The 22,088-nt window shown below is 40.4% G+C and overlaps 1 non-coding gene across 1 annotated transcript; it reads right to left on the reverse strand.

The window, feature by feature from the left end:
* Window positions 1-11,993: 11,993 nt before the first annotated feature.
* LOC116915159 lies at window positions 11,994-12,100 on the reverse strand. The gene has a single exon (XR_004389823.1). It is a non-coding gene; the product is annotated as a U6 spliceosomal RNA (small nuclear RNA).
* Between the last annotated feature and the right edge of the window lie 9,988 nt (window positions 12,101-22,088).

The following is a 22,088-nucleotide window of genomic DNA, read 5'->3' on the forward strand; positions in this document are numbered from 1 at the left end:
GTTCTTTGTATATTTTGGATATAAGGCCTCTATCTGTTGTAGGATTGATAAAGATCTTTTCCCAATCTATTGGTTGCCATTTTGTCCTAACCACAGTGTCCTTTGCCTTAGAGTAGTTTGCAGTTTTCTGAGAACCAATTTGTTGATTCTTGATCTTAGAGGGAAAGCCATTGGTGTTTTGTTCAGGAAATTTTCTCCAGTACCCATGTGTTCGAGTTGCTTCCCCACTTTTTCTTCTATTAGTTTGAGTGTATCTGGTTTGATGTGGAGGTCTTTGATCCACTTGGACTTAAGCTTTGTACAGGGTGATAAGCATGGATAAATCTGCATTCTTCTACATGTTGACCTCCAGTTGAACCAGCACCATTTGCTGAAAATGCTATCTTTTTTCCATTGGATGGTTTTGGCTCCTTTGTCAAAAATCAAGTGACCATAGGTGTGTGGGTTCATTTCTGGGTCTTCAATTCTATTCCACTGGTCTGTCTGTCTCTGTACCAATACCATGCAGTTTTTATCACTATTGCTCTGTAATACTGTTTGAGTTCAGGGATAGTGATTCCCCCTGAAGTCCTTTGATTGTTGAGGATAGTTTTAGCTATCCTGGGTTTTTTGTTATTCCAGATGAATTTGCAAATTGTTCTGTCTAACTCTTTGAAGAATTGTATTGGTATTTTGATGGGGATTGCATTGAATCTGTAGATCGCTTTTGGTAGAATGGCCATTTTTACTATATTAATCCTGCCAATCCATGAGCAGGGGAGATCTTTCCATTTGAGGTCTTCTTCAATTTCTTCCTTCAGAGGCTTGAAGTTCTTATTGTACAGATCTTTTCCTTGCTTGGTTAAAGTCACACTGAAGTACTTTATATTATTTGGGACTATTATGAAGGGTGTCATTTCCCTAATTTCTTTCTCGGCTTGTTTCTCTTTTGTGTAGAGGAAGGCTACTGATTTATTTGAGTTAATTTTACACCCAGCCACTTTGCTGAAGTTGTTTATCAGCTTTAGTAGTCCCTGATGGAACTTTTGGGATCACTTAAATATACTATCATATCATCTGCAAATAGCGATATTTTGATTTCTTCTTTTCCGGTCTGTATCCCCTTGATCTCCTTTTGTTGTCTGATTGCTCTGGCTAGAACTTCAAGAACTATATTGAATAAGTTGGGAGAGAGTGGGCAGCCTTGTCTAGTCCTTGATTTTAGTGGGATTGCATCAAGTTTCTCTCCATTTAATTTAATGTTAGTGACTGGTTTGCTGTATATGGCTTTTACTATGTTTAGATATGGTCCTTGAATTCCTATTCTTTCCAGGACTTTTATCATGAAGGGGTTTTGAATTTTTTCAAATGCTTTCTCAGCATCTAATGAAGTGATCATGTGGTTTTGTTCTTTCAGTTTGTTTATATAATGGATCACGTTGATGGTTTTCCGTATATTAAACATGCCTGGGATGAAGCCTACTTGATCATGGTGGATGATTGTTTTGATGTGCTCTTGGATTTGGTTTGCCAGAATATTATTGAGTATTTTTTCATCAATATTCATAAGGGAAATTGGTCTGAAGTTCCCTTTCTTTGTTGGGTCTTTGTGTGGTTTAGGTATGAGTAATTGTGGCTTAATAGAAGGAATTAGATAGTGCTCCATCTGTTTCAATTTTGTGGAATAGTTTGGATAGTATTGGTATGAGGTCTTCTATGAAGGTCTGATAGATTTCTGCACTAAACCCGTCTGGAGCTGGGCTCTTTTTGGTTGGGAGATTAATGACTGCTTCTATTTCGTTATGAGTTATGGGGTTGTTTAACTGGTTTATCTGTTCCGGATTTAACTTCGGTAACTGGTATCTGTCTAGGAAATTGTCCATTTCCTGCAGATTTTCAAATTTTGTTGAATATAGGCTTTTGTAGTAAGATCTGATGATTTTTTGAATTTCCTCTGATTCTGTATTTATGTCTCCCTTTTCATTTCTGATTTTGCTAATTTGGACACACTCTCTGTGTCCTCTCGTTAGTCTGGCTAAGGGTTTATCTATCTTGTTGATTTTCTCAAAGAACCAACTTTTGGTTCTGTTGATTCTTTCTATGGTCCGTTTTGTTTCTACTTGGTTGATTTCAGCTCTGAGTTTGATTATTTCCTGCCTTCTACTCCTCCTGGGTGTATTTGCTTCTTTTTGTTCTAGAGCTTTTAGGTGTGCTATCAAGCTGGTGACATATGTTCTCTCCTGTTTCTTTCTGTAGGTACTCAGTGCTATGAGTTTTCCTCTTAGCACAGCTTTCATTGTGTCCCATAAGTTTGGGTATGTTGTACCTTCATTTTTATTAAATTCTAAAAAGTCTTTAATTTCTTTCTTTATTTCTTCCTTGACCAGGTTATCGTTGAGTAGAGCATTGTTCAACTTCCATGTATATAAGGGTGTTCTTCCCTTATTGTTATTGAAGACCAGCTTTAGCCCGTGGTTGTCTGATAGGACGCATGTGATTATTTCTATCTTTCTGCATCTGTTGAGGCCTGTTTTCTGACTAATTATATGGTCAATTTTGGAGAAAGTACCATGAGGAGCTGAGGAGAATGTATATCCTTTTGCTTTAGGATAGAATGTTCTATAAATATCTGTTAAGTCCATTTGGTTCATGACTTCCCTTAGTCTGTCTACATCTCTGTTTAATTTCTGTTTCCATGACCTGTCCATTGATGAGAGTGGGGTGTTGAAATCTCCTACTATTATTGTGTGAGGTGCAATGTGTGTTTGAGCTTTAGTAAGGTTTCTTTTACGTATGTAGGTGCCCTTGTATTTGGGGCATAGATATTTAGGATTGAGAGTTCATCTTGGTGGATTTTTCCTTTGATGAATATGAAGTGTCCTTTTATCTGTTTTGATGACTTTTAGTTGAATTGATTTTATTCGATATTAGAATGGCTACTCCAGCTTGCTTCTTCCGACAATTTGCTTGGAAAATTGTTTTCTAGCCTTTCACTCTGAGGTTGTGTCTGTCTTTGTCTCTGAGGTGTGTTTCCTGTAGGCAGCAGAATGCAAGGTCCTCGATGTGTATCCAGTTTGTTAATCTATGTCTTTTTATTGGGGAGTTGAGGCCATTGATGTTGAGAGATATTAAGGAATAGTGATTATTGCTTCCTGTTATATTCATATTTCGATGTGATGTTATGTTTGTGTGCTTTTCTTCTCTTTGTTTTGTTGCCAAGATGATTAGTTTCTTGCTTTTTCTAGGGTGTAACTTGCCTTCTTATGTTGGGCTTTACCATTTATTATCCTTTGTAGAGCTGGATTTGTAGAAAGATATTGTGCAAATTTGGTTTTGTCATGTAATATCTTGGTTTCTCCATCTATGTTAATTGAGAGTTCTGCAGGATACAATAACCTGGGCTGGCATTTGTGTTCTCATAGGGTCTGTATGACATCTGTCCAGGATCTTCTGGCTTTCATAGTCTCTGGTGAAAAGTCTGGTGTGATTCTGATAGGTCTGCCTTTATATGTTACTTGACCTTTTTCCCTTACTGCTTTTAATATTCTTTCTTTATTTTGTGCATTTGGCGTTTTGAGTATTATATGATAGGAGCAGTTTCTTTTCTGATCCAACCTATTTGGAGTTCTGTAGGCTTCTTCTATGCTTATGGGCATCTCTTTCTTTAGGTTAGGGAAGTTTTCTTCTATGATTTTGTTGAAGATATTTACTGGTCCTTTGAGCTGGGAGTCTTCACTCTCTTCTATACCTTTTATCCTTAGGTTTGAACTTCTCATAGAGTCCTGGATTTCCTGTATGTTTTGGACCAGTAGCTTTTTCTGCTTTATGTTATCTTTGACAGTTGTGTCAACGATTTCTATGGAATCTTCCGCTCCTGATAGTTTCTCTTCTATGTCTTGTATTCTGTTGGTGATGCTTATATGTATGGCTCCTGTCTCTTCCTTTGCTTTTCTATATCCAGGGTTGTTTCCCTGTGTTCTTTCTTGATTGCTTCTATTTCCATTTTTAATTCCTTCAACTGTTTGATTATGTATTCCTGGAATTCTTTCAGGGATTTTTGTGATTCCTCTCTATAGACTTCTACTTGTTCATTTATGTTTTCCTGCGTTTCTCTCAGGGAATTCTTCATGTCTTTCTTGAAGTCCTCCAGCATCATGATTAAATATGATTTTGAAACTAGATCTTGCTTTTCTGGTATGTTTGCATATTTTGTGCTTGCTTTGGTGGGAGAATTGGGCTCCTATGATGCCATGTAGTCTTGGTTTCTGTGGCTTGGGTTCCTGTGCTTGCCTCTCACCATCAGATTATCTCTAGTGTTTCTTCTGCTGATTCTGACAGTGGCTAGACTGTCCTATAAGCCTGTGTGTCAGGAGTGCTGTAGACCTGTTTTACTGTTTTCTTTCAGCCAGTTATGGGGACAGAGTATTCTGCATTTGGGCGAGGAGTTTTTCCTATCTACAGGTATTCAGCTATTCCTGTGGGCCTGTGCCCTGAGTTTACCAGGCAGGTCGCTTGGAGCAGAAAACCTGTGGTCCTGAGGCTCATGTTTGCTCGTGGGGTGTTGCTTATGAGCTCTCCGTGGGGGCAGCAACCAGGAGGTAGTGCGCCGCCCTTTCCATGAGCCCCCGTGTGCCACAGTCCCAGATGGCATTTGGTGTTTTCCTCTGGAGTCAGAGATGTGGGCAGAGTGTAGTCTCTTCTGGTTTCCCAGTCGTGTCTGCCTCTCTGAAGGTTTAGGTCTCCCTCCCATGGAATTTGGGTGCAGAGAACTGTTTATCCAGTCAGTCCCTTCAGGTTCCGGCGGTGTCTCAGATGCTGGGGACCTGCTGCTCCTGTGCCCTTATCTATGGGAACCCAGAGGCCGTATATAGTTTCCTCTTGTGTCAGGGATGTGGGCAGGGGTGGGCAGTGTTGGTGGTCTCTTCCACTCTGCAGTCTCAGGAGTGCCCACCTGTTCGGGCGGTGAGCTCTCTCTCCCATGGTGTTTGGGAGCAGTGAATTGGAGGCAGGGAGTGCGAGATTGGGACTCCCACTAAAAACCGGAAGTGTCTGGTCCTAGAGGAATTTTGCCTCTGTGTGTCCTGAGGCCACCATTCAGGTCGCTTGCAGCAAAAAAGTTGAGCTTACCTGTGGTCCCGAGGCTCAAGTTTGCTCGTGGTGTGTTGCTTATGAGCTCTCCTTGGGAGCAGCAACCAGGAGGACCTGCACCGCCCTTTCGGGGAGCCCTGTGCGCCAGAGTCCCAGATGGTCTTTGGTGTTTTCCTCTTGAGTCAGAGATGTATGCAGAGTGTAGTCCATCACCTGAGTTTTTGATCTTAGCCATTCTGATAGTGATGTGTAAGTAGGTATCGCAGGATAGTTTTCTATTCCAATTCCATGATAACTAAGGATGTTGTACACTCCTCTTTTTTTAATTCATCAATTATTTCATTGTTTCCTTCATTTTTCATTCATGCATTCGTGCACTCATTCAATTATTTATACACTCCATATTTAATTCTGCTTAGGTCCAACCCCAGAAGGTACCAAATGGCATTCATCCACCTGGATCCCCTGCTGCATCCCAACTGTCTTCCCAAGGATGTGCGCATCCTACCCAGTCCACAGGACCCCTAAACTTCCTGGGACTCCTTCCTGAGTTACCTCTGTTTTCTATAAATGAACCCAGACTGGGGAGTACTCTGTTATGCAAGTGTTGGCGGCCTGATCTCAGCTGGTTTGTGTTGCCTGGTTGATGATTCACTGTCTAAGAAATCTCAGGGGTCCAGGTTAATTGAGACCGCTGGTCCCACTACAGGGTTGACTTTCTCCTTAGCTTCCTTCAACATTTCCATAATTCAACCAGAGAGGTCACCACGTTCTATTCTTTAGTGAGTGCACATTTTCTCAGGTGTTTTTAGTATGTTTTGGCTTGGGCCTTGAAGTGTGTCAGATGAGGAAAAGTTTATGCAAAAGCAAAAGCCCAGTCACCAATATAGTCTGTTTTGAAATTGACCAACCCTAAGGAGGGGAGGGAAACATCATAAAGACGAATAAAATACCATTCACAGACACAACCCTTTACTTTTTTGTTGAATGTTTATTCTATTCTCCCTGTCTGTTTCTGTGTGAATCTGCCTGTTATTGTGTGTTTCCCTTTGTGTCTATCTACATCTTTCTCTGTCTCTCTGTATTTCTGTCTGTCTCTGTCTCACTTTCTCTGTCTCAGTCACTCCTTCCATCCCTCATTCTGTCCTTCCCTACCTTCTTTCCTCTATACCTCCTTGCTTCTCTCCATGTATCCATCTTGCCCTCTCTGAATTCTCTCAGTCTCTTTCTCTCTCCACTAGCACTATCAGCATCATTTCTTGTAGTTCCTCCTTCCTTCCTTTTCAGAACAGGGCATGCCTCCCATATATATTTAGCAGCCATGGCTTCTCAGTTTTCATTAAGCCAGGACACTTCTTTTTCTATTAAGGCTAGAGCATGGAACCCAGTGAGGGGAGATTCTTCCATGCACAAGCAAGAGAGGCAGAGATAGACACTGCTACCACCTTTAAGACTTTGCATGAAGATGAAGCTACACTAGAGTTGAAGGTGCTGAGGACCTAGGGCATTCTAATGTAGGCTTCTAGGTCCCTTCCCATGCAGGCTCTTTGGTGGACCGTTCATTCCCAGTACTGTGTGGGCTCAATTTGACTGCATTTTTTCTTCTGTTGTCCTATAACCCCCAACTCCTACAAAAAAATCTTGCAACTTTTCTCTACCTAATGTTGGCCTGTGTCTCTTTGCATTGGTTTTCATCATTTACTAAGTGAAGCTTTTCTGATGACAATAGAGAGTAGGACCAATCTCAGAGAATATCAGAATATTATTAGAAATCTTTTCAGTGGCAGTTTGACAATTCATTATTTTCTATCTGGTGTCTATGTACATCTGTGCCTCTGGGTAGTCCAGCCTGTGGTTCTTGGTAATCCAGGAATTGTTATTGGTGGACACACACTCATGGCATAGGTCTCAAATGTATCAAGGCATTTTTTGGACATTTTCACAATTTCTGTGCCACCTTTACTACAGCACATCTTGTAGGCTGTACAAAATGTAGGTGAAATGTTTTGTGGCTGGGCTGATATCCTAATCTATCTCTGGAAGACTTTCTGGTTATAGGAGAAGGCTCAATATCTCAAAATACTCGAAATCTAATCTTGGATTACCCATCATTGATTCCTAGAACTTTCCATTGCACTTGGTTTCCAGCTTGTCCCAGAGATAACAACACATAATTCTTCATTATCCAAACACTATTTCCTGTAGTCAGCCCAAATGCTTCTTCTTCTTCCCATTTCTCAACTTCTTTAGACCCCTCCCTTAACTGCACCCCACACCAATATACATATGAGAGATATCTATTGTGGTTCTTCTTCACAGTGAGATGCATGAATCTATATCTTTGTTTGTCTTATTACTTAGCTCCTCTGGGTTTGTGGATTGTAGCATACCTGTTCTTTACTTTAAACATAGTTTCCACATGTTAGTCTCTGTATGTTTGTTTTCTTGTTCCATTCCTTTGCCAGGATGGAACAAGAGGATGATTTTAACAGCTGCCGCGTACTCCATTTTCTAAATGAAAAATATATATTTATCCACTTTTTTTTTCTTGACTGATATACGTCTTTTTTTTTTTAATTAACTTGAATATTTCTTATATACATTTCGAGTGTTATTCCCTTTCCCTGTTTCCGGGCAAACATCCCCTTCCCTCGCCCCTTCCTTATGGGTGTTCCCCTGCCCACCCTCCCCCCATTGCCGCCCTCCCCCCGACAGTCTAGTTCACTGGGGGTTCAGTCTTAGCAGGACCCAGGGCTTCCCCTTCCACTGGTGCTCTTACTAGGATATTCATTGATACCTATGAGGTCAGAGTCCAGGGCCAGTCCATGTATAGTCTTTAGGTAGTGGCTTAGTTCCTGGAAGCTCTGGTTGCTTGGCATTGTTGTACATATGGGGTCTCAAGCCCCTTCAAGCTCTTCCAGTTCTTTCTCTGATTCCTTCAACGGGGGTCCCGTTCTCAGTTCAGTGGTTTGCTGCTGGCATTCGCCTCTGTATTTGCTGTATTCTGTCTGTGTCTCTCAGGATCGATCTACATCTGGCTCCTGTCGGTCTGCACTTCTTTGCTTCATCCATCTTGTCTAATTGGGTGGCTTTATATGTATTGGCCACATGTGGGGCAGGCTCTGAATGGGTGTTCCTTCAGTCTCTGTTTTAATCTTTGCCTCTCTCTTCCCTGCCAAGGATATTCTTGTTCCCCTTTTTAAAGAAGGAGTGAAGCATTCACATTTTGATCATCCGTCTTGAGTTTCATTTGTTCTAGGCATCTAGGGTAATTCAAGCATTTGGGCTAATAGCCACTTATCAGTGAGTGCATACCATGTATGTCTTTCTGTGATTGGGTTAGCTCACTCAGGATGATATTTTCCAGTTCCAAATCCATTTGCCTATGAATTTCATAAAGTCGTTGTTTTTGATAGCTGAGTAATATTCCATTGTGTAGATGTACCACATTTTCTGTATCCATTCCTCTGTTGAAGGGCATCTGGTTCTTTCCAGCTTCTGGCTACTATAAATAAGGCTGCGATGAACATAGTGGAGCACGTGTCTTTTTTATATGTTGGGGCATCTTTTGGGTATATGCCCAAGAGAGATATAGCTGGATCCTCAGGCAGTTCAATGTCCAATTTTCTGAGGAACCTCCAGACTGTTTTCCAGAATGGTTGTACCAGTCTGCAATCCCAAAACAATGGAGGAGTGTTCCTCTTTCTCCGCATCCTCGCCAGCATCTGCTGTCACCTGAGTTTTTGATCTTAGCCATTCTCACTGGTGTGAGGTGAAATCTCAGGGTTGTTTTGATTTGCATTTCCCTGATGACTAGAGATGTTGAACATTTCTTTAGGTGTTTCTCAGCCATTCAGCATTCCTCAGCTGTGAATTCTTTGTTTAGCTCTGAACCCCATTTTTAATAGGGTTATTTGTCTCCCCTCGGTCTAACTTTTGAGTTCTTTGTATATTTTGGATATAAGGCCTCTATCTGTTGTAGGATTGGTAAAGATCTTTTCCCAATCTGTTGGTTGCCGCTTTGTCCCAACCACAGTTTTTTGCCTTACAGAAGCTTTGTAGTTTTATGGAGATCCCATTTGTCGATTCTTGATCTTAGAGCATAAGCCATTGGTTCAGGAAATTTTTTCCAGTGCCCATGTGTTCCAGATGCTTCCCTAGTTTTCTTCTATTAGTTTGAGTGTGTCTGGTTTGATGTGGAGGTCCTTGATCCACTTGGACTTAAGCTTTGTATAGGGTGATAAGCATGGATCGATCTGCATTCTTCTACATGTTGACCTCCAGTTGAACCAGCACCATTTGCTGAAAATGCTATCTTTTTTCCATTGGATGGTTTTGGCTCCTTTGTCAAAAATCAAGTGACCATAGGTGTGTGGGTTCATTTCTGGGTCTTCAATTCTATTCCATTGGTCTATCTGTCTGTCTCTGTACCAATACCATGCAGTTGTTATCACTATTGCTCTGTAATACTGCTTGAGTTCAAGGATAGTGATTCCCCCTGAAGTCCTTTTATTGTTGAGGATAGTTTTAGCTATCCTGGGTTTTTTGTTATTCCAGATGAATTTGCAAATTGTTCTGTCTAACTCTTTGAAGAATTGTATTGGTATTTTGATGGGGATTGCATTGAATCTGTAGATCGCTTTTGGTAGAATGGCCATTTTTACTATATTAATCCTGCCAATCCATGAGCATGGGAGATCTTTCCATCTTCTGAGGTCTTCTTCAATTTCTTTCTTCAGAGTCTTGAAGTTCTTATTGTACAAATCTTTTACTTGCTTGGTTAAAGTCACACTGAGGTACTTTATATTATTTGGGTCTATTATGAAGGGTGTCGTTTCCCTAATTTCTTTCTCGGCTTGTTTCTCTTTTGTGTAGAGGAAGGCTACTGATTTATTTGAGTTAATTTTATACCCAGCCACTTTGCTGAAGTTGTTTATCAGCTTTAGTAGTTCTCTGGTGGAACTTTTGGGATCACTTAAATATACTATCATATCATCTGCAAATAGTGATATTTTGACTTCTTCTTTTCCGATCTGTATCCCTTGACCTCCTTTTTGTTGTCTGATTGCTCTGGCTAGAACTTCAAGAACTATATTGAATAAGTAGGGAGAGAGTGGGCAGCCTTGTCTAGTCCCTGATTTTAGTGGGATTGCTTCAAGTTTCTCTCCATTTAGTTTAATGTTAGCCACTGGTTTGCTGTATATGGCTTTTACTATGTTACGTATGGGCCTTGAATTCCTATTCTTTCCAGGACTTTTATTATGAAGGGGTGTTGAATTTTATCAAATGCTTTCTCAGCATCTAATGAAATGATCATGTGGTTTTGTTCTTTCAGTTTGTTTACATAATGGATCATGTTGATGGTTTTCTGTATATTAAACCATCCCTGCATGCCTGGGATGAAGCCTACTTGATCATGGTGGATGATTGTTTTGATCTGCTCTTGGATTCGGTTTGCCAGAATTTTGTAGAGTATTTTTGCGTCGATATTCATAAGGGAAATTGGTCTGAAGTTCTCTTTCTTTGTTGGGTCTTTGTGTGGTTTAGGTATAAGAGTAATTGTGGCTTCATAGAAGGAGTTCGTAGTGCTCCATCTGTTTCAATTTTGTGGAATAGTTTGGATAATATTGGTATGAGGTCTTCTATGAAGGTCTGATAGAATTCTGCACTAAACCCGTCTGGACCTGGGCTCTTTTTGGTTGGGAGACCTTTAATGACTGCTTCTATTTCCTTAGGAGTTATGGGGTTGTTTAACTGGTTTATCTGTTCCTGATTTAACTTTGGTACCTGGTATCTGTCTAGGAAATTGTCCATTTCCTGCAGATTTTCAAGTTTTGTTGAATATAGGCTTTTATAGTAAGATCTGATGATTTTTTGAATTTCCTCTGAATCTGTAGTTATGTCTCCCTTTTCATTTCTGATTTTGTTAATTTGGACCCACTCTCTGTGTCCTCTCGTTAGTCTGGCTAAGGGTTTATCTATCTTGTTGATTTTCTCAAAGAACCAACTTTTGGTTCTGTTGATTCTTTCTATGGTTCTTTTTGTTTCTACTTGGTTGATTTCAGCTCTGAGTTTGATTATTTCCTGCCTTCTACTCCTCCTGGGTGTATTTGCTTCTTTTTGTTCTAGAGCTTTTAGGTGTGCAGTCAAGCTGCTGAAATATGCTCTTTCCTGTTTCTTTCTGCAGGCACTCAGCGCTATGAGTTTTCCTCTTAGCACAGCTTTCATTGTGTCCCATAAGTCTGGGTATGTTGTACCTTCATTTTCATTAAATTCTAAAAAGTTTTTAATTTCTTTCTTTATTTCTTCCTTGACCAGGTTATCATTGTTTAGAGCATTGTTCAATTTCCACGTATATGTGGGCATTCTTCCCTTATTGTTATTGAAGACCAGCTTTAGGCCGTGGTGGTCCGATAGCACGCACGGGATTATTTCTATCTTTCTGTACCTGTTGAGGCCCGTTTTTTGACCAATTATATGGTCAATTTTGGAGAAAGTACCATGAGGAGCTGAGAAGAAGGTATATCCTTTTGCATTAGGGGAGAACGTTCTATAAATATCCGTTAAGTCCATTTGGCTCATGACTTCTCTTAGTCTGTCTACGTCTCTGTTTAATTTCTGTTTCCATGATCTGTCCATTGATGAGAGTGGGGTGTTGAAATCTCCTACTATTATTGTGTGAGGTGCAATGTGTGTTTTGAGCTTTAGTAAGGTTTCTTTTACGTATGTAGGTGCCCTTGTATTTGGGGCATAGATATTTAGGATTGAGAGTTCATCTTGGTGGATTTTTCCTTTGATGAATATAAAGTGTCCTTCCTTATCTTTTTTGATGATTTTTAGTTGAAAATTGACTTTATTTGATATTAGAATGGCTACTCCAGCTTGCTTTTCTGACCATTTGCTTGGAAAGTTGTTTTCCAGCCTTTAAAAATATGGAACGCTTCACGAATTTGCGTGTCATCCTTGCGCAGGGGCCATGCTAATCTTCTCTGTATCGTTCCAATTTTAGTATATGTGCTGCCGAAGCGAGCACATTTATCCACTTTTTAATTGAAGGATTTTAGGTTGTTTCTAGCCATTACCAATTAAGTCTGTATGGAAATAGTTTAGCAATTGAACTTGTCTTATGCATATTTCGCAAAAACTAAAGTGTCATCTTCCAAAATTGTTGTACAAGTTTCTACTTCCATCAACATTGGAAAAGTGTTCCCCACCCTCTTAGCATAAACTTTTACTTCCTTTTTTGTATTAACTCTTCTGATGTAAGGTGGAATCTCAAAATCATTTTATGTGCTCTTCCCTAATGAATAAGGATGTTGAACATTTCTCATAGTGCATTTCTTCTCCTAGTGTTCTGTTGAAAATTCTGTTACATCTGTCTTGTTGGTCCATATGCCCCCATCGTTTGGGCACATCCACTGGAGAGCTAACACATGGAGTGTTTGACTGTGCTCATCACAGTCCTTACACTGAGCAGCACATTCTCCAGGAGAGGAAAGTGCTGTGTGAGATGTGAGAAATCCAAGGCTCAGATTCATTGGCTTTCAAACATCAAGTCTTTCCTAGAAATGTGTTTAATTTTTCTAGAAAAAAAACCCCATAAACACTAATCATAGTACAAAATCTTTGAATATATTGGTGTCACGTCGCTAGATATGCATGTAGTAGTGTGACACAAATATTGTGGGAGTAACCAAGAGATATCTGCCTTGACTTAGGATTAAGTCACTGACATGAACAACACACCTCACACAGTGTGGCTGACCAAGAACCTTAGAGTAGATTGCTGAGAGACCTGGGGATAATGTCAATAGGAATACGCTACAAAAGAAAGGGTAAAAACATGATTTCTCATGATTTATTATATTCATAGAGCAGTGCCTTACTCATTTAGCATCAGGGCAGCGTCCTTCAGAAGCAGAACTCAAGACATACTGAGACGCATAAGCAGACATTATGTAGAGTGAGACACCTTGGAACACTCAGTCCTTAACTGGAGAAGTGGCCTCATGCACCCATTCTTTACTCCAAAATATCTCCACTTGATAACACCTTGCAGTTGAAAATTTATTTTTTTCTAAGGGAATCTTTGAGGAAACAAACTCTTTTTAGGTTCAGTCCTCGTGTTCTTCAGCAAATGGCCAACAGAAAATGAACCCATTTAAATCTATGGAGGAGACTCCACATTTCATAATGTCCTATCAGGACTTTTTGTAAATTGCTTTTTAATTTCATTATTATGATATTTTTTCTCTTTAACTCTGATTGTCCTTTGTGCATATATATAATATGGATTCTGTGTTATTGGTCGTGAGGGATTTTATGCCTCTTCTTTGCCATGGAGAAGGGGTTTCTGACATCCTCGCCGTTGCTGAGTTGTTGACTGCAGTTGCTGTCTTTGGGGGAGGGAGGATGATTTTGGTTTGACGAAATGACGAGTGTTAGAGTGGCTCTATTTGTGCAATAAGGCAGTGACCTCATTCCAGATCGTACATGAACCCATTAATTGGATGCAGAGGGTAAACAAAATTGGAATATTAAATCATCAATTACTATCATAAATAAACAAATAATAGTTTATTTAATTAATTAATATCAGAATGGAGTCTGGTGGGAAAGTCATGGGATGAGTAGATGGGAGGTGGTGAGGGTAGATATATTCAAAGTGCATTGTGCACTTTTAGAAAATGTTTTCTATATTTGAAGAGCAACTTCCTACCCATTCAAAACATTTTCTCATTCCAAAATATCATGGGAAGTCAACTTTCATCTCTCTGCCTCTATAGATGTATTCATTACCGATATTCTTGCTTAATTCTGGAATTGTCTTTGACTTCTTGGCTTAGCACAGTAACTTTGAACCTTGCCTATGCCATAGCAAGGCATATAGTACAATTAATCCCTTCCTCTACTGTTGGTCATTTGTGCAGTTCGGCTTTCTGATTTTAATTCTTTGGGTAATTTACACATCATGGGAGGAACAAAGTAAATTCAGTTGTCTGTGTAACTTCAAAGACTTGGCAACGTATCTTTGAAAGACGTTAAGGCCTTCTACATGTGCCCTAGTAATGAGCCATGGTTCTATGATTCCCCATCCTCATGAAACCTCGGAATATCTTGTTGTAAAATGTAATCATATCTACGTGACTTGTACTGTTTCCACTGGAGGAAAGTGGTGCCACCCAACAAGTCCTGAAAAAGTTTACTGAAAGCCAAATTGAACTTTATTCTATGTGATTTAGTAGTGATGTGTATTACTTCCTGAGAAAAAAGTCCATTTAAGACATATAAATTTATACCATAAGCATGTCACTTAATTGTTTTAAAGATTTTGGTTTTTCTTTCAAATTATATTTTTTCCTTAAGCAACTTTGAATACATTTAAAATAATATATCAAAGGGAATATTCATAATTTGCAGATATGTTCCCTCATTATTAGATAGCATTTCAGAGAATGTTAACAAATACAAACAATTTATTAAAACCAATACTTAAAATAAACACAACATTGAAATATCAGAAGGAGTAAAAGGGCAATGTTAGGGAAATGTTAGCATTATTGCCTAAGCTGAAGGGTAGGAAGGAGAAGTGAGAAATGTCTTCTGCATGAGACACTACTCGTCCACATATGCACTCACCACAGCTCTGGTTACCTGGACAACACCTGAACAAGATTAACTTATTGAAAATTGGCGCATAGTGGTGAGCCTGGAAAGTAAGGTAACTGAGCTGTTGTCTACACTAAACCACTACCCTACGTGCTAGCATCATTGTAATGGGAGGTACTCTGTGTGCTTCCAAAGAAGAAACATAAAGGTTAACCAAGCTACAAAAACTATGATTTATAATAGTGTCCAGTCTGAAAGATATGTGTGTACTACTGTGACATGAATATTGTGGGGGTAACTAACAGAATCTGATTTGACTTAAGATGCAAATCCCTGAGATGGAAACCATACTGCTTGGCTGACCAAGAACCTGAGACTAAAGAGATGGATAGGACAGCCAGGGTAAAGCTAATACTACTTAGTTCTGCTAAAGAAACAGTAATAAAATGATTCCTATTGACCTGAGAGACTCAGGTCCTTGCCTTGCTCAACCATCATCAGAGAAGCTTCCTCCTGAAGCAGATCACAGATCCCAAGACATCCTGAGACTCATAGCCAGACCTTATGCATAGGGAGAACCTTGGAATACTTAGTCCTAAACTGGCAAAGCAGCCTTATGCACCCATTCATAACCTAGGATTGATAACCTACAATTGATAAGCACTTGCAAATGAAAGTTTATTTTTCTCCAAGACAGTTTCTAGGTAAACAAACTACTCTTAAGTGCAGGCCTCATGTTCAGATCAGAAGGCCAATAGAAAATGAACCCCTTTACATCTATGGAGCGTTCTGGTCTCATATTGTCCTATCAGGACTTTTTTGTATACTTTTTGAATTTCATTATTTTTATATAATTAGTTTTCTCTTTTTACTCTATAAGTCCATGGTGTATACATTTTGGATTCTAGGTTAGCTAATGTTTTTATGGGAATCCTGTGCATCTTTGATTTTTATGCCTATTCTTAGCTGCAGAGAAGGAGTTTCTGACGTCCTCTCCCTAGCTGAAATGCTGACTGCAGTTGCTGACTTCTGGGGAGGGAGAGAATCATTTTGGTTTGAGATTGTGACCAGTGGTAGACTGGCTGTCCTTGTGCACTAAGTCACTAGCCATATACCTATTCCTACAGGATCCACACTTATTGGATGCAAGGTGTAACGAAAATTGTGATAATTATAAGCAATTATTTAAACGAACAAACAAAAAAAATTAAATACCAGGAGGGAGAGTGTTTGGGACATCAGGGATGAATAGATGGGAGGTGATGAGGGGTAGATACAATCAAAACACATTGTATACTTGTAGAAAATGTTTTCTTCAATTGAAGAGCACATTCCTACCCATTAAAAACTCTCTTCCCAAGTCCCTGGAGTTAAAATTTGAACTTTCTGTCTGCACAGATCTATTCATTAAGTCTAATTCTAGACTCTTGTTTAGCTTATTGGCTAACACAGTAACAATGAAACTTGCAAGTTATAGTTTGAATTAGCCTTCAATTAATCTGTTCTTATATTATTGAAGAAATGAGAAAGTATTTCAGAAGTAGGTAAGGCATTTTCCATGAGCCGCAGAAATATGCCATAGTTCTATGACATCACACCCTTGCTAAACTTGAAATTTATGTGTATAAAAGTATACACAATTCAATGTGAACTGAATTCTTACCACGGGGCTGAAGGAGTCCCACTCCTCAGACTTAGTTTGAAGTTTACTGAAAGGTAATGGTGAGTGTTATTACATGTGCTATTAGTCATGTGGATACATCCTTTAAAAATGACTAAGATTTTACCAATCATAATTTAAGCATGACATTTAATAATTTTATGCTTATGTTTAACTTTTTAAAATTATTTTTGTACCATAGACAACTTTGACAAAAATGAAAACAAACAATAACAATTTATTAAAACCAATATTTAAACACAAAGTGGAAAAGATCAGAAAGAATAAAAAGGTGATATCTCAGGGGAGGGAGAAGGCTGGGTGTGGGGCTGGAACTGCTGCTGGACTGAAGTGAGGGGCTGAGCACCCGGGGCAGGAGCAGTAGCACAGATACAGGGCAGGCACACACAAGGTGTGACAGGGCGGTTCTCTGAATAGGTAGGCCCACTGTAGCAAGTAGGAAGTTAGTGAAAGATACACTGTATCTACAGACAGACGGACTGACACACAAGTTCAACAGCTGCTATCATGTGTGCTGTCTGTGCTGCTGCTGCCACATCTGGGTGCAACTACTCATGCTTCACAGAAAGTTCTGGAGGTTTTGTGCGTTACAGCTCTGATGCACAAGTTGGTTCTGGCTCCAGAGTGGCTCTTTTCCTGCTGTTTTACACCCATCCAATCTGTGGATCTGAGGATGTGTCTCCCCAGATCTGAGCCGTGCTCATCCTTGGATGGGAATCCTTGGCCTGATTGTCCTGCAAGAGAGTCAGGAACCTATTGACATGGACAGTAAGATCTAAGTGTGCAATACACACATCAAAATAGGCCTTTATATATTTCAGTATGAACAGTTCCGAGGGTTCACAATAGTCCTCAGTGTTCTTGTTCATCCATGTTTCCAGGAAGCTACAGAGGGCGTTATTTATTTGTTCATCCTCTTCACAATGAGGGCTGAAGTTAGCACACCTAGAGAAGACCAGAGAGAATGTCACCTGTAAAGTCCCAGGACCCTCACATAAAACGGGCAGTTCCGGCTGCTCTCAGAATTATGAGTTCACCTGTACACAGTCCGTGCTTTCACTGTAACTGTGCAAAGGTTGAACATGTGCATCTCTACTTGGATATCTCTGTGGTCATATGGTCCCATGTATTATGCTTCAGAGATCTCCATGTTTGATACATCTTTATTGGATATTCCGATATTTCCTAAACCTCCATTACATTTGAAAGAAGTGCATTCACCAAGGCCTCAGTAATATCGATTGAAGGATAAAGTGCTATTCCAAGGTAGAGGTGACAGCGACATCCATTTTAGAGCATTGGACAGCCATATCACTTGGACCAAGCATGGGAGAAAAAAATTTCTTAATGCATGTTACTGGGTCCTGACAATGATGTATACAATAAATAGTTGGGCACACACACACACACACACACACACACACACACACACACACAAACACACATACACACACACATACTCGCAAGAGAGAGAGAGAGAGAGAGAGAGAGAGAACGACAAAGAAAGAGAGAGATAGACAGACAGAGACAGAACAGAGGGGGAGATAGAGTCAGAGACAGAGAGAGACAGAGAGAGACAGAGAGAGACAGAGACAGAGAGAGACAGACAGAGAGAGACAGAGAGAGACAGAGAGAGAGACACAGTGACAGAGATAGATAGAGAGAGACAGAGAGAGAGAGAGAAGGACAGACACAGAGATATAGAGAGAGACATGAAGAGAAACAGGGAGAGTGACAAACACAGAGAGAGAGAGACAGAGAGAGACAGGGAGAGACAGAGCCAGAAACAGAAAGACCCAGGATGAACAGAAGGATGTGAAAACTATGGGCTTTGAAATTGGCACTCACCTCAGGAACAGCTGGTCCAGTACCAGTAGGGGGGTGTCAAATCTTTGGTATATGATCGAAAAGGCAGGGACATAGAAGGTGTCCCCTTCCTGTAGAGAAGGCCCCAGCTTGTTCCCTAGCTTAACCACAGCCTCTGTCCTAATGCTGGAGTCTCTGTAGGGCTCGCTCAGGTCCTGTGCTGCAGAATCAATCTCACCCTGAGGAAAGATCAAGGCAAAAGGTTCAAAAGGTCACAGGTCTACAACATTCTGATTGTATCTACTTATTACAAATTTTCCTGAATTATTACTCTGCGAAAAATGGAGAAAAGTCCGAGTAGTTACCTTGTCTGTGTGTTCCTGGCTTTGACTGGTCTTGGTCGATGACCTTCCCTTTCGGGAAAATGGCCACAGGCGTCGAAGACAAGAGCGAACCCTGTGCCTCCAGACACCACCGTGGCCTTCCCTGTTGTCTTTCTTGAGGCCTGAGCCTCGAGTAGTCCGAAGACAGCAAGAGAACATCCTTCCCTCTCAACTGTCTCTGGCAAGTGAGCCTGCTGGCCTTGCTCTAACCAGCGGGTTGCCTGGTTACCAAGGTTCTATATTGTTAGGTCATTTTGAAGAGGGTGGTTCCATCACTGTCCCTTCTTCAACAGAACTTTCCTTAAAGGCTCCCATGCCCCCTCCCATTTTCTAGGTACACAAGCCAACATAGGTAGATATCAGTTTTGCAAGCTGAGTCTCTCCTTTTGAGCTGCATCTGTAACCATACTCATAATTTCAGCCCTAATTATCCCAATTTACTATAAGCATTCCCTAGGCTGTTCTCCTTGCATTTACATGACCTTGTATGTGTTCTGTGTGGAATGAGATCACATGCATGCCTGTGACAGCAGCATCCCCACAGTGTCAGTGTGCCTGCATAGGGATTGTCTTTCACAGAGTCGGTTTCTACCACCATGATTATTTTATCATGGCTTAAGCCAGTAGCTTTACAGCCCTTTGTGATCCTCTGACCTAGGAACATCCAACCACTTATAAGATGGAAGATGGCACCCTAGCACTCTTTCAGAGGAGATCCATCCTCCATTGCTTCTTCTTTCACTTCCTGATTGCGTCCTGGATCTGATTCTCTCCAATGGTCGGCTGTGACCTGTCCCATGCAAGAAAATTTTCTCTTTCCTTAGTATCATTTAGTCCTGGTGCTTGTCAAAGCAATTGAATGAAACCTGAACAGAACACACCACACTTTCTCTGTCCCCATCCTGTGTCATGTCCAGTCAATATCTTCTCTAGTTCCTAATCTTTCTTCCTCCCTGTTATCACATCTCTTCCTCTATACTCTGTTTTCTTTTTCTGCTCTTCTCAGTAATATTTTTCCAAAGTCATTCACTCTTTATCCCTTGGTCATCTCCCTCATTCACACAGAGTGTCTGGGTCACAGTTTAACAAGCCAGTGATGTGAGGGGTAAACACCATGTGCATGAGATCAGACTTCCCTGCTACTCCACAATGGTGGGCGGTGTTAAAGTAAATTAATAAGTTGTCGTTCTTGTCGAATGAAGTAGAGTTGAGTTCATTGCTCCTTTACTCTTCCCTCTGATGTTTACTTAGTTTCTTTTGTTTCAATTCCCAAAAGTTGTTCAGGATCTCTTGCATGTTCATATGCATGTGCATGGTTATGCCTCAGGGTACATGTGAGGAGGGCATTGCATGAAAGCTTTGCTATATGTGTTAGGTTTATTTGTGCATGTTCATTCAAGAAAGTACAAGGTAGTACTTACATGCAGACATGCTAGCATACACTTGCATCTGTGGGTATGTGTTCATGTGTTTTTGCTTTTGGGGTGTGTGTATATGTGTGTGTTTGGTTTATGTGTGTTTTGGTAGAATGTAACTTTCCTTATGGATTAAGGCAAAAGTTAGAATTCCTTAAAATGATTTTGTACACAAATAATCCTGGGAACTAACTCTCCCTTCAAAGGAACCTAGATACACATCATGGTCTTGATCTGTATCCTCTGGTGAGACAAAATAAAACACAATGGATAAACTCTAGGACTATTGATGGCTCTGTTCCTAGAAGCAGGTGAGCTGTTGAATTTATTGTTAATGGGAACAGGGACATCTAAGTTCAGAGGATTCGTCTGTGAAGAAGCCAGTTCCACTTGATAAGTTGGAAATTATGAAGACATGAAAAGTCTGTATAGAGAAGGATTATGTGACATGAGGATTATGTTCCAAGCATCTAGGAGGCTGATAATGTCTCCAAAGGAAGCCACACAACTCCCACAGCTGCCATAGTGTAGATATGAATCAAGTAGATGCATCACCACACTAGAATTAATAATAGAACTGTGATAGAAAAGTCGAGGAAGAATAATTATTACCACTAACCCAATGAGATTAGGAATTAAAAATTGATTATAAGCAACCATAGAGTTAACAAAATTGTGGACTTCCAAGATGGCTGACTTCTTCTTCATTGTCTTTTCCTGCATAACACTTGGTAGTTTAACACCAATGACTGGTACAGCTTTTCTCTGTCAGTAGCTGCTCAACATCCCCTTCTTCCTGCTGCTTTTGAGCCTGAACTACTCCAATTCCTGTTCAACATGTGCTTTTTTTGCTATTTTTTTAAAATTGTCTTTTTCGTGGATATTTTTGGTATTTAAATTTCAAATGTTATCTGCTTTACCCCCTTACCCATATCCTCTTCCCAACCCCCTCTTCTCTGACGATGCTTCCACTCCCACCCACCCACTCCACCCTCAACACCCTGGTGTTATCCTACATTGGGGAAGAGAGTCTTCACAGGGCCAAGGGCTTTTACTCTTTATGATGCTGGCCAATGGCATCCTCTGCTACATGTGTGGCTGGAGTCATGGGTCCCTCCAGATGTTCTGATTGGTTGGTGGTTTGGTCCCTGGAAGGTCTGGTGGGATGTGTTTGTTTGATATTGCTGTTCTTCTTCTGGGGTTACAAATCCTTCTGCTCCTTCAGTCTTTTCTCTTACTCCTCCATTGCGTTCCCCTTGTTCAGTCCAATGGTTAGGTACAACCATCCTCATGTGTGTCAGTAGGGTTCCAGCAGTGCCTCTGAGGAGTCAGCCATACCTGGCTCCATTCAGCTGGCACTTCTTGGAATCAGCAATAGTGCCTGAGTTTGGAGGCTGCACATGAGATATGTCCCCAGGGGAGGCAGTCTCTGAAAGACCTTCTCTTCAGTCCATCTTCACTCTTTGTTTCTGAATTTCCTGTCCTGAGTATTTTGTTCTCCCCTTTAAGGAGGAATGAAGCTTCACATTTTGGTCTTCCTTCTTCTTGAGCTTCTTATGATCTGTGAATTTTTTCTTAGGTATCCAAGCTTTTGTCCTACTATCCACTTTACAGTGAGTGTAGACCATGTGTGTTCCTTTGTGACTGGGTTACCTCTCTCAGGTTGGTATTCTCAAGATCTATCCATTTGCCTGATAATTTCATGTAATCATTGTTTTTAATAGCTGTGTAGTACTCCTGTATGTACTGCATCACATTTTCTGTTTCCATTCCTCTGTTGAAGGACATCTGGTTCTTTCCAGCTTCTGGTTATTATAAATAAAGCTGCTATGAACATAGTGCAGCATGTGTACTCGTCATATGTCAGAAAATCTTTTGGGTGTATTCCTGGGAGTGGTAGAGCTGGGACGTCAGTTAGTACTATGTCCAATTTTTTGAGAAACCACCAATTTTTCAGAATGCATGTACCCACTTTCAGTTTAACCAAAAGTGGAGGAGTTTTGCTATTTCTCCACCCTCTCAGCAGCATCTAATGTCACATGACTTTTTGATCATAGCTGTTTTGACTGGGTGGTGGGAGCTGGTATCTCAGGTTGCATTTATTTGCCATTCCCTGATAACTAAGGA

Source organism: Rattus rattus, chromosome 13 (assembly GCF_011064425.1).
Source record: "Rattus rattus isolate New Zealand chromosome 13, Rrattus_CSIRO_v1, whole genome shotgun sequence".
NCBI lineage: Eukaryota > Metazoa > Chordata > Mammalia > Rodentia > Muridae > Rattus > Rattus rattus.